This window comes from Nyctereutes procyonoides, unplaced genomic scaffold, assembly GCF_905146905.1.
Source record: "Nyctereutes procyonoides isolate TBG_1078 unplaced genomic scaffold, NYPRO_anot_genome, whole genome shotgun sequence".
Classification (NCBI taxonomy): Eukaryota; Metazoa; Chordata; class Mammalia; order Carnivora; family Canidae; genus Nyctereutes; species Nyctereutes procyonoides.
Window position 1 is genome coordinate 25,821,824 of NW_026575160.1, and position 11,503 is coordinate 25,833,326.

An 11,503-nucleotide genomic window follows, 5' to 3' on the forward strand; every position below is an offset into this window, starting at 1 on the left:
AAACAAATAAAGGGGGTGGGTGCAGGAGAGCACTGAGGTGGGGTGTGTAGTGTTTGCTAGGTTTGTACAGGTCTGCTATGGGAGGTGGCCATATTGGAGGGGGCAGTTCTCCAGAAGTGTGCAGGGGTGGGGATGCTGTTAGCAAGCTAGGGGGGGAATGTTCATGCTGTGATTTGTGTATCTAGGCAGGGGGGTGAGAGGTGGAGATGGCACCTGCCACCCCCTTTGTTCTTAGAGAAGTCTCCCAAAGATCCCTGCCCCTGCAGCAGAGGCCCTAAGATTAGCAAACAAATCGCCCTCCCATACACTCCAGGTGTCTTTCAAATTACCACTTCTGTGCTATATCTCAGCAGGGCTATTTCTTGTGCTATTTCTTTGAGAGCAGTTACTCAGTTTTCCATCACTCTCCAGGTTTCCTAGAGCCAAGCCCACTGATTTTTAAAGTTTCAGGTGTTAAGCCCCACTTATGGTAAGAACTCTAGAAGTTAAGCCCCTCTGGTTTACAAAGTCAAATGTTATGGGGAATTGTCAGCGTGGTGCAGGTCCTCTGTGCCTGGGGTACTGGAGTGGAGTCTGATCCTTTCCCCTCCTTGAACCTGCAGGGTCCCTTTCTCCTGTGGCCATGCCTTTGGGTCAGTTTGGCTCCTGACTGCATCTCTTTCCCACCTACTCTCCTTGATGTGGTCTCTTCTCTATATTTCGCTGCAGAGAGTCATTTCTGCCAGTCTTTGGGTTGTTTTCTGGGTTATTTACAGTGATGTTGGTGTTATCTAGGTGTATCTATGGGACAAGGTGAGCCTAGGATCCTCCTACTATGCCCTCTTTCCCAGAAGTCTGGATACCCATTTTAAAGTGTCAGCACCTAGATCTTTAGATCCAGGCAACATGGTTTCTTTTCCTTTTCCAACTGGCTTTTGGCACCAGTATTTCATAGACACAGAAAACATATAAGGTTCTCTGCCACTGTGATCCAGAGCTTGGCTCTCATCTAGTACAACCTATGACATTATGCCTCTATCCTCAGGGCTAATACTGTTCAGGACGTAGCAAAATATTTATCCACATCTTTTGCCCAAAGTACTTTTGAACAATAGGCATTGGGATCTGAATGCCCTGAACGTCTGTGTGTTTTTACCACTATAGACATTGGAGATGGGCACTGCTTTAGTGTGAGAATTTGAGTAGCGGAAATGTTTAGTAAAGAAAAGACAAATTAATTAACTTTTGCATGCCTGCTCTTAGGTAACTTGAATGTAATAGATTCTTGCACAACAAAATATCATTTTTCAGTAGTGCAAATGCCCATGTTCTTGCTTCTCCTCATGTTTCAATCTGTGTTTCCAGAGCGTTGTGTCCACAAAAACTGCAAATGGTGGCCAAGAAATAGTTTGCAATATTAATTCATATTATTTTAAATATTGTATATATGTGGGCCTAGATGTAACATGAATAGAATGCAATACCAACTCTATAGGCTGTCAACTAACTGGATACTAAATGCTAAAAAGTTGTGCCAGTTTTGGTTTTTCAGGAAGCAGATGCCAAGACAAAGTCAGAAGTACAAGGGATTTATTTGGGGAAATATCTGTTAATGAGAAAAGGGAGCAGGAAGGAATGGGTCAGGAAAGTCTTCAGACCACAAAGTACATCTGACACCCAGGAAGGCAGAGAGGAAAGTAAGTAAGTTAGGGAAGGAAGATACCCTGACTGTAGTACAGTTCTGAGGCAGTGTGGCCCAGCATGGTGGGGATCTCTACGGTAAAGATTGTGGGTAGAGGAGTCCTGGATTGAGCAGAAACAGCTAACAAATGGAAAACAAATGGCATTTGTTTTCAAATGAGAAACATCTCAGCAGCCTCTAGCTGAGAGCCCCCATGAGATTGGTATAGCCTCAGCCTACACACTGAGGTAGATCCTGAAGGTATGGCTAGAAGCCATTGATGACTGCATACTTCATGGCCATTTCTCTCTCTCTCTTTTTTTTAAAGAGTTTATTTATTTACTCATGAGGGACACAGAGAGAGAGGCAGAGACACAGGCAGAGGGAGAAGCGCTCCTTGCAAGGACCCCGATGTGGGACTCCATCCCAGGACCCTGGGATCACAACCTGAGCTAAAGGCAGACTTTCAACCACTGAGCCACCCAGATGCCCCCCATTTTTCTCTTTCAAGTGAATTCTGAATGACTTATCTCTATGGCTGGCAAAAATTGTAAATCATTTTATTTTTATAGAAAATGCAGTGAGATTTAATATTTCCAAAAAATAACTTAAATATCACTAATCATGCTACAACATGGATGAAATTTGAGGATATTATGCTAAGTGGAATAAACTAGGCACAAAAAAAACAAATACTGCATGATTTCACTTATATAAAGATCTAACTAAAGTAGTCAAACTCTTAGAAACAGAAAGTAGAATGGTAGTTGCTAGAGGCAGAGGAGGAAGACAAAAGAGAAGTTATTCATTGGGTATAGGAGTACATATAGTTTCAGTTTTGCATGATGAGAAAGTTCTAGAGATCTGTTTACAAGCTACATATAGTTAACAGTATTGTCCAGTATACCTAAAAATGGTTAAGATGGTAAGTTTTATGAGTTTTTTACCACAAAAAATAGCTTTTATTTTTATTTTTGTTGTATTTTGTTTTATTTTATTTTTAAAAGTAGGATCCACACCCAATGTGGGACTTGGACTCACGACCCTGAGTTCAAGACCTGAGATCAAGAGTTGGACATTGCACCTACTGAGCCACCCAGGCGCCCCAATAATAGGTTTTTTTTTTAGATTTTATTTATTTATTAATGAGAGACAGAGAGAGAGAGAGAGAGAGGCAGAGACATAGGCAGAGGGAGAAGCAGGCTCCATGCAGGGAGCCCGACGTGGGACTTGATCCCAGGTCTCCAGGATCACACCCTGGGCTGAAAGTGGCACTAAGTGAGCCACCCGGGCTGCCCCCAATAATAGTTTTTAAGAGTCATTTGTTATAATTACTATTTTGCCTTTTCATTTTAATATAACATTTTGAAACATGAATTAAAATTAAGTGTTTTCTTTTTTAATTGAGATATAATAGACATATGAGTGTCAGATATAGAACAATGATTCTATATTTGTATTGTGAATTGATTATCACAGTAAGTTTAGTTAATATCCATCAGCACACGTATTCACAAAAACTTATTTTTTGTGATGAGAACTTTTAAGATCAACCCTCTCAGCGACTTTCAAATATACAGTAGAGCATTGTTAACTGTAGTCACCATGCCGTGCATTCCATTCCATGACTTAACCTATAACTGGAAGTTTGTGCCTTTGTTTCACCTTATCCATTTCTCCCACCCCACCCCCCACCTCATGCCTCTAGTAACCCCCCTTCTATTCTTTGTATCTGTGAATTCAGTTTTGTTTTATTTTGTTTTAGATTCCACACATTAGTGAGATCATGGTATTTGTCTTTCTGTGATTTATTTTAGCTAGCATAATACCCTCTAGTTCTACCCATGTAGTCACGAGTGGCAAGTTTTCTTTTCCTCTGTGGCTGAAGACCACATTTTCTTTATCTACTCATCCTTTGATAGGTACTTGGGTTGCTCCTATGTCTTGGCTATGGTAAATAACGCTGCTGTGAAAATGGGAGTGCATATGTCTTTTTGAGTCAATGTTTTCGTTTTCTTCAGATAACTACCCAGAAGTGGAAATGCTGGATCATATGGTAGTTCTATTTTAATTTTTGAGGAACCTTCATACTGTTTTCCATACAGGCTGCACCAATTCAGGTTCCCACCAACAGTGCACAAGAGTTCCCTTTTCTCCACGTCCTCCCCAACATTTTTACTCTAGCCCTAGGCGCCACAAACATTGAAATCTGCTGAGCTTCCATTTCTTTCAGACATAACCCTCTCTGCCCTAAGTATAGCAATCAGACACTAACAGCTTGTTTTTTTTGTTTTGTTTTTTTGGTTTTTGTATGTCCAGTCTGTTGTTTCAGAAATCTGAGTCTTAACTGTAACTTGTCCCAAATGATTTAAAACAAGAACCCCAGCCTCTGGCACATGCTGGGTCACGTGGACAGAGGGAGGGGTAAAATGGGAGGAACGAGGTCTCAGAGGGAGAGAGCAAGGAGACTGCTATAGTATTTTAGGTTAATGTTACCAAGAGTGAAACCAGCAGTGAAGAGTGGGTATTATAAGGCAGGAAAGGAATATCATCTTTAGAGGAAACTGAACAGTGATGTTAATTACAGCCCATAACTAACATAACTGTACTTTTCATTTGTCTTAAAAAAATCACATAACTGACCCATTCTTAAGATAGAGTTTCAGCTGTTTTAAGATGTCAAACACAACAGTGTATATTCAGAAATATTAACTAGAAACTTTCAATTCATTCTCAAGATTTTCATTAAATCAGACCCACCTAGTGTTAAGCTGTTTTCAAAAGGCCAAAGGCTGGATGGGAGGTGTGCAGAAATTTTGGATATGTGGAGAAATTTTGGAACAGCACCTATCAGAGCAAACTGGTTGTGTCCAGAAAGTGCTATTATTGGGAGCATTGAATTATTGTGTTATTATGTGAATGACTACAGAAGAACAGGCCCAGCTGGGCAGTATCCAGGTGGCAGTACTTCCAAGCTGTTTGGCTTTGGAATAGTCACTTAACCTCTCTGTGCTTTGGGCTCCTCATTGATAGCAAGGAGAGATAATGATCTAGTGGTCTGCCCTATTGGCAGTTTTGCTTTCTGTGGTTTCATTGACTTGCAGTCAGTTGTGGTCCAGAAGCAGATGATTCTTTTTCTGATGAATCATCAGAAGATCAGTAGCAGCCTCACTCTTACAATACCAACCTTACTTTGTCTATCAGGTAAGCATTTTATCATCTCATTATTACAAGAAGAAGGGTGAGTACAGTACCATAAGATATTGGGGGGGAGACTACATCCACATAACTGTTATTAAGTCTATTGTTATAATGGTTCTACTTCATTTTTTATTATTGTTAAACTGTTACTGTGCCTAATTTATAAATTCAGTTTTATCACAGATAAAAACATTGTGTATCTCGGGTTCAGTACTATCTCTGGTTTTAGGCATCCACTGACAGTCTTGGAATATATTTCCCATGGATATTAGGGAACTTCTAGTACTTCTTATCTTACTAGACTACTGTGATGATTAAATGAGATTATGCATGTGAATAAAGTACTAGAACAGGGCTTGGCACATACCACACCTTTATTAAATATTATTCATAATTATTGTTCCTTATCCATGTGTTTTTGGCCCCCTCCATGAATTGATTATACGTCTATGCTACCTGCTGCCTTGCAAAATGTATTCATTAGGAGCATGTTGAGTGGACCAGTTTAAACTCATCACCACCACAAATAAAAATAAAACTACTCAAAGATCCTATGATAATGGCAGTGCATCCATTGGTATCCTTGTACCAAAAGACTAGTATTAGATTAGGGTGGATAGTCCATTTTTAAATCCCTACCATAAATCTACCATTAAGGTTTCAAAACGATTCTTTGAAAGGGCCTAAAAGCAGTTTATTTTTCATGCTGCTCTTAAAGTATACTATAGACTCTATGAAAAAGGAGGAGAGGAAGTAGGAGGGAAGAGTTCTTAGGTGAATGTGAGATTTAGGATCTTGCTTGCCAAAGAGTTTTAGTCTTGTTTTTACACATTTCAAAATTGTGTCCCACAGGTTTCAATGATGACATCCAAAGTTGGTTGAGTGGCTGATGAGAAAAGCATATGGCTCTGTCTGGCACTTCAGGGCTTCTGCTCTGCTACTATCTGCTCTTCACCCCCAACTGTTCACTACTATTCACTGCTCACCCCAAGATCCATGGGGCCAGAAACCCCCATATCTCTTTGCAATTCCAAATTGGTGATATCAACAAGAATATGGGAATCTGAGGGCCTTGAAAATACCTTGAAATTATTATATGGAATTCTATTTGAATTCTACTACATTGAGTTCTATTGATTTTTTTTTCTTTGATTCTGACCAACCTCACTATGTGTGAGAACCCTCTCATTGCCCTCCCAGGAGCCAGCTCTGAAGATTTTTCTTCCTTGAAAGGCAGACATAGGAAAACAAGGCCTACAATATCCAATTTCATTCATTGTCTGCTTCTCAACCTTGAGTTCCAATTCCATGTGTGAAGAATAAATATCTTCTTGTCGCTGGATGTTTCAAGGGAGAGGGAGCTCCCAGCAGGGAATGGCCTTGCTTGTTAGACCTTAAGATGACCCTCTCCCCTAAAAGATAGCTAGGGGTTGTTTTGACACAATGGTTCTAAAGACAAAACCAACCACCCTCTCGCCCCTCACGAAGTGGCAGGTGTGCCATCTAGAGGCACACAGAGTGACTGCTACCACGATGCCAGTCACAGCTCTTGAAATGGGCTCCTTAAGTCTCTTTAGACTCAACATCCCAGCTTCCTTCCACTTGCTTGTTTTTTAGGGCTCCAAATCTCCTTCCTCTCCTGTTTAAAATTCTTCTATTACTTTTGGGCCACTTCCCTCTGAAAGGGAGGCCCCTGGAATGAAATATTTGACTCCAGATGTGGTGTGACAGGGCCAGGTACATAAGTGATAACTAGTCAAGGAGATTATTTTTCCTAGCTTCTGGAAAAAACCTTGACTATACTCAAAACTTCAGTCTACTCTTAGGATGGTCAAGGTGTCCACGGTGTCGTTTTAATCTTTTTTGCTTTGAAGTTTTGAGGAGAATCTTATGTCACCTTGCTCTTACCCTTTGACTTTATTTAAAAGACCTCTTTATCTCATCGAAAACCCTGCCTCGGAATCCAAAGCCTCCCTAGGCTGCATACAAACTTATGAGAGTCAGCAGACATTTTTTTTTTTTTTTCATCTCTTGGCTCTGGATGGTCAAACTTATGTAGCCACTTTACAAAATGAGCTGTCCTCAACACAACATGTTGGATTTTCTTTTCTGGCTCTGTGGACATCTTGGGCAAATGACATCCATTTCTGGTCTCTTTCAGTTATCTGAAGTCTTGTCTTCAGGTATTAAAAACTACTATCTTGACTAAGTCAGGAATGTAGATGTCAGTTTGGAAACCAGGCACCCCTTGTCCACAGCTGGTATGAGGGCCTCCCTTCTCTTCCTGGGTGCTGGCAGCGTTAGCCTTTTAGAGGAACATGGGCACCAGTTTTTCTGTGGGGGACATGTGTCACGTTTTCTCACTTTGGTTTCACACGAAGCTCTTCCCTGACCGCTCTCTCCCCCCCCACAACATTTCATGTTGTGCTGGCTGCTGCTTCAGCGAACTCCCCTATGATCTGGCTCCTTGACAGGAATTCCCCACTGAGCTGCACTCTTCATAGTTGTGTAATTTTCCGCATGTATGTCAAACTTCAAAAAAGTTTATTTAAACGTTTGACAGTTAATCTTGCATTGACAGGCACACTTCATCTTTGCTTCATAGTTGCGTGGCTATAACCTCTGACAAGTTTAGGAGTCCATGCGTGCACGTAGGGAACTTCTTTATCTCCACCGGGACCCAACACGGGGTTTCCCTTAAAGCGGAGGTGAGCACCCTCATGTGACCTGGGGGTTCATTTGCCATCACCATTAGCCAAAAGAAGGAGGCACCCGCTGTGGACCCTAAGGGGTCTAACAGAGGAGTTAGAGGTTTTCATGGGCTGCAAGCTGCCTGGGAAAGCACTCCAACAGCTAAGGCACTTGTAATTTGATCATGAGAATAGTAGGGTATTTGTTCCTTTGTTGTGTAACTTCAGACTTGATGAACAGGTTTTTATAAGCTGAGATATATACTGTTTTGCTGAAATTAAGAAGAGCCAGTTGGACTGCAGAGTAAGCTAGGTGCCTGAAGGGCATCCCTTCAAATAGAAATGTATATATACATTTTTGCTTGTCGCTTAAATGCTATACTTAGGATGGTGACAAGTGCCTTAGACCTTTTGCATCTTGCCTCTCATTAATCACTCCCTCGAAGAATGTGTCTTACCTCGTAGAAACAAAAACTCCCCTTGGGAGATGATTCTGTATTTCTAGGTAATTCTAGCAATTGTTCTGTAAACCCTAGAGCCCACCCCGGCTATTCTGGGTACCCGTGGTGGGACCTTGCTTTGGTTGAAAAGCTCTGCCTTAACCTAGAGCAACTCTTTTTCTCTTATTGGATGACCTTGAAAAGCACGCCACTTCCTTGCTGTCTCTGGATGTTTTCTTTTTAAAGCGAGAAAGACTGTTAGAGAAGGTGACCTTCTGATTCAGCTCTTCATGCTTTAACATGAGGCAGAACAGCTGTGTTCTGTGGAGTAAGCAACTTTCCCAAACAGTGGCCCTTATTCATCATTAAGGTTTTCACAGGGAGGTAAAAATTACCACTTAAAGTTAAAAATAGGTTAACCAAATTTGCAGAACACTCATTTTAGTGTATTGTGTTACTGTGCAGTCCAAAAAGTAGAAAGACACGGTATAAGGCTTATAGAAGAAAATATGAGAATTTGCTCATAGGTTGAAGATTTTCTGATGACTTACAAAACAGATTTCACTCACCGGGGAAATCTTTATCTTGTAATCCTGGAGGCATCTTTTTCTTAAAAAAAAAAAAAAAATCCAGAGCTATTTTATGCACAATAGTTTTGACACTTTATCAGCATGCAATTAAAATCCCTTTGTCTAAGGTTCTGGCTCTAACTTCTTAAACAGGCAGAAGCTCAGAGTGAACTATGTTCTACGTTTCGAAAGAAGAAATGAATTTGGCAACTGGTACAGTTGCGCCCGCAGGAGGGCGTGAGCAGTGCAGTGCTGCACTCTGTTGGGCAGCTGTGGAAACATATAGTATGCATATTGTTGGTCTGCCAAGAGAATCTTCCCCAAGAAATGTCTCCAGTCACTTCCCTGGGAATAACCTGGCTGTTGATTCAACATAAAGACTCTTCTTTTAACAGAAGAGCAAGAGAAACACAACAGGCTAAGCAACAGAATAGAAAATTAAATGTTAAAACTCTTTTGGTGGGTGGTGAGTGTCTGTATGCCCCAGCCCCCACCCCCAATATCCTGTTGGAGCCCGAATCCCCAATGTGCCGGTGTTTGGAGTGGGGTCTTTGGGAAGTAATTAGGGCATGAGGTGTAGCCCTTGTGAATGGGATTAGTGCCCTTATAAAAGAAATGCTTTTTCCCCCTACATCTATTGAGATGATCATAGTATTTTCATTCTAAATTCTGTTAAATGTGGTGTGTAGCATTTATTGATTTGTGTAGGTTCAGCCATCATTGCATCCTACAGATAAATCCTCCTTTTTTGTGTTGTGTGATCCTTTTTATTAGGCTGTTGAATTTGGTTTGCTATTATTTTTTTGAGGATTTTTGCATTTGGCTGGCACATTGATCTTGGATTTCCTGGCATCCATAACTGTTAAGAAATAAATGTAAACTAGTTCTGGCCAATGAAGTGTAAGAGCAAGTAGTCTGGGGGAAAGATTTTTCCCTTTAATAAGAGCAAAATCTGCTGGAAAAGAAAGTTACACCTGTCTACTCATCTGTCCCTGCTCAAGGAGCTGTTACGTGAGACTGTGCTGCCTAGAACCTGGCAGATACCTTGTGAGCATCAGGTGTTAAATATGTGGATGAAACTACTGACCTGATGACCACCCCTGGAAGAGCCGAGCTCAGAGCTTCTTGTTCCTTATGGCTTAAGCTTCTGTGGTTGAATATTCTGTTACTTAAAGCTGAATGCTTTTCAGCCGCTGCAGATGGTTTAAAGTTTGGGTAGGAGGTAATGCTTCATTCACACCATTGCCTGGAGGAGTGTTAGAATGGGCCATCTTGCCTTCTATTAATTCCTTTAGTTAGTGCTTTGATTACTCAGTGACCTAGGAGCCCTAATGATTACAGTTCAGTAAGGCTTGGTATGTGTAAAAGCAGACTTGATATGTGTAAAAGCTGGGCTCTAAAAGTGTGGTTTGGGGGTGCCTGGCTGGCTCAGGCGGCGGAGTGTGAAACTCCTGATCTCGAGGTTGTGAATTTGAACCCCACGTCAGGTGTAGAGGTTACTTAAAAATAATATCTTTACAAAAATAAAAATTAAAAAATAAAATCTTTACAAAAATAAAAAGTGTTTTGAATGGCCATCAAAATCTTCTACTCAGCAGATAAATTTTCTTATATCCTGCTTTCAGATCTACAGTTCTATTGGTAAAGATTATTTTTCTCAGAGTCTTTAAGAGTTCTTTCTTAAATTACATATTTTTCTTGAGCAGAGACTAGCATCCTATAGGCTTACCAGCTCACATATCAACTGAGATGGAGGAGTATAAGATGGGGACAAAATAAACAGAAATCTTAGAATCTGTGAATCAGTAGGGATCTTTGACATCACTTAACCTCACACCTTTATCCTGTAGATGAAAAATACTGCAGAGTGGAGAGTCAGTGGTTTACCCTCCTAGTGTCCACCCTCCAGCCAGAACCCTGGTTCTCAGACTTCCAACTCAGGGAATTTGCTACTCGGTTGCCACACCTAAGGTAAGTGTTTTAACAGTATGCCTGGAGAAACCTTGTTGCAGTTTGTCTTTCTGGGTCTGAAGTCTGTGGGCTTGAAGCTTTATTTGAATAGTAAATGTACTTTTTGCAATTGCAGGGGTGAACAGCAGGAAAGGAAGACCGGACCGGAAACTGACTGGAGGGAACACATGGCCACTGGCCTCGGGATTCTGTTGGGGTCTAAGCCTGCTTTTGCCCTCTGTCTGTTGGAAAGGGCATTTCCTTCTCTCCCTCTCCCCACCTCCATTCTTACTAACCTGTAGGCTAAATGCATAATCATCTTTAATCAACAACCCATTTAACATTTTGACACTTGTTAGCTCATTTAACAAATGTCACTGCATTCTGTATTTACAGTAGCATCACATTCTTTAAAGAAATCCAGGGATCCCTGGGTGGTGCAGCGGTTTGGTGCCTGTCTTTGGCCCAGGGTGCAATCCTGGAGACGCAGGATCGAGTCCCACATCGGGCTCCTGGTGCATGGAGCCTGCTTCTCCCTCTGCCTATGTCTCTGCCTCTCTCTCTCTCTCTCTCTCTCTGTGACTATCATAAATAAATAAATAAAAAAATTAAAAAAAGAAAAAAAATCCATTTTTTAGATTTGTAAAATTAATCACGGCTATGCATGTTTATTAACGTTTCAGAGACTTTATTTCTGTGAGATTTTCAAATAAAAGTATTTCTTAAAATTTAGGTTAAATTATTTAGACACATTCCCATATTTTTGTCAGGCATTTAAGGCTCTATAAAGAAATGCATCGTTTAAACCATTTAAATAAATTCTGACTTTTTATAAAACAAGAATTTGTTACAGTGTCAACGGTAATTAGTCACTGCCTTGGAAATGCTGTTTTTAAATATGATCATTCAAAAGAATCACACCTGTGGTGTTTTTGTTTTTTAGTTTTGCAAAGACACCTATAGAGTCCTTCTATTCCAAACATTTCTCGGATC

At 40.8% G+C, this 11,503-nt stretch overlaps 1 long non-coding RNA gene across 1 annotated transcript in view; it reads left to right on the forward strand.

Annotated features, from left to right (window-relative positions):
- LOC129502903 (uncharacterized) overlaps window positions 1–11,020 on the forward strand; it is a 37,703-nt gene extending 26,683 nt beyond the window's left edge. The window contains exons 3-4 of the long non-coding RNA XR_008663071.1: window positions 10,411–10,531; window positions 10,647–11,020. This is a non-coding gene — a long non-coding RNA (uncharacterized LOC129502903). The remainder of the gene's footprint in view (window positions 1–10,410; window positions 10,532–10,646) is intronic.
- The last annotated feature ends 483 nt before the right edge of the window (window positions 11,021–11,503 follow it).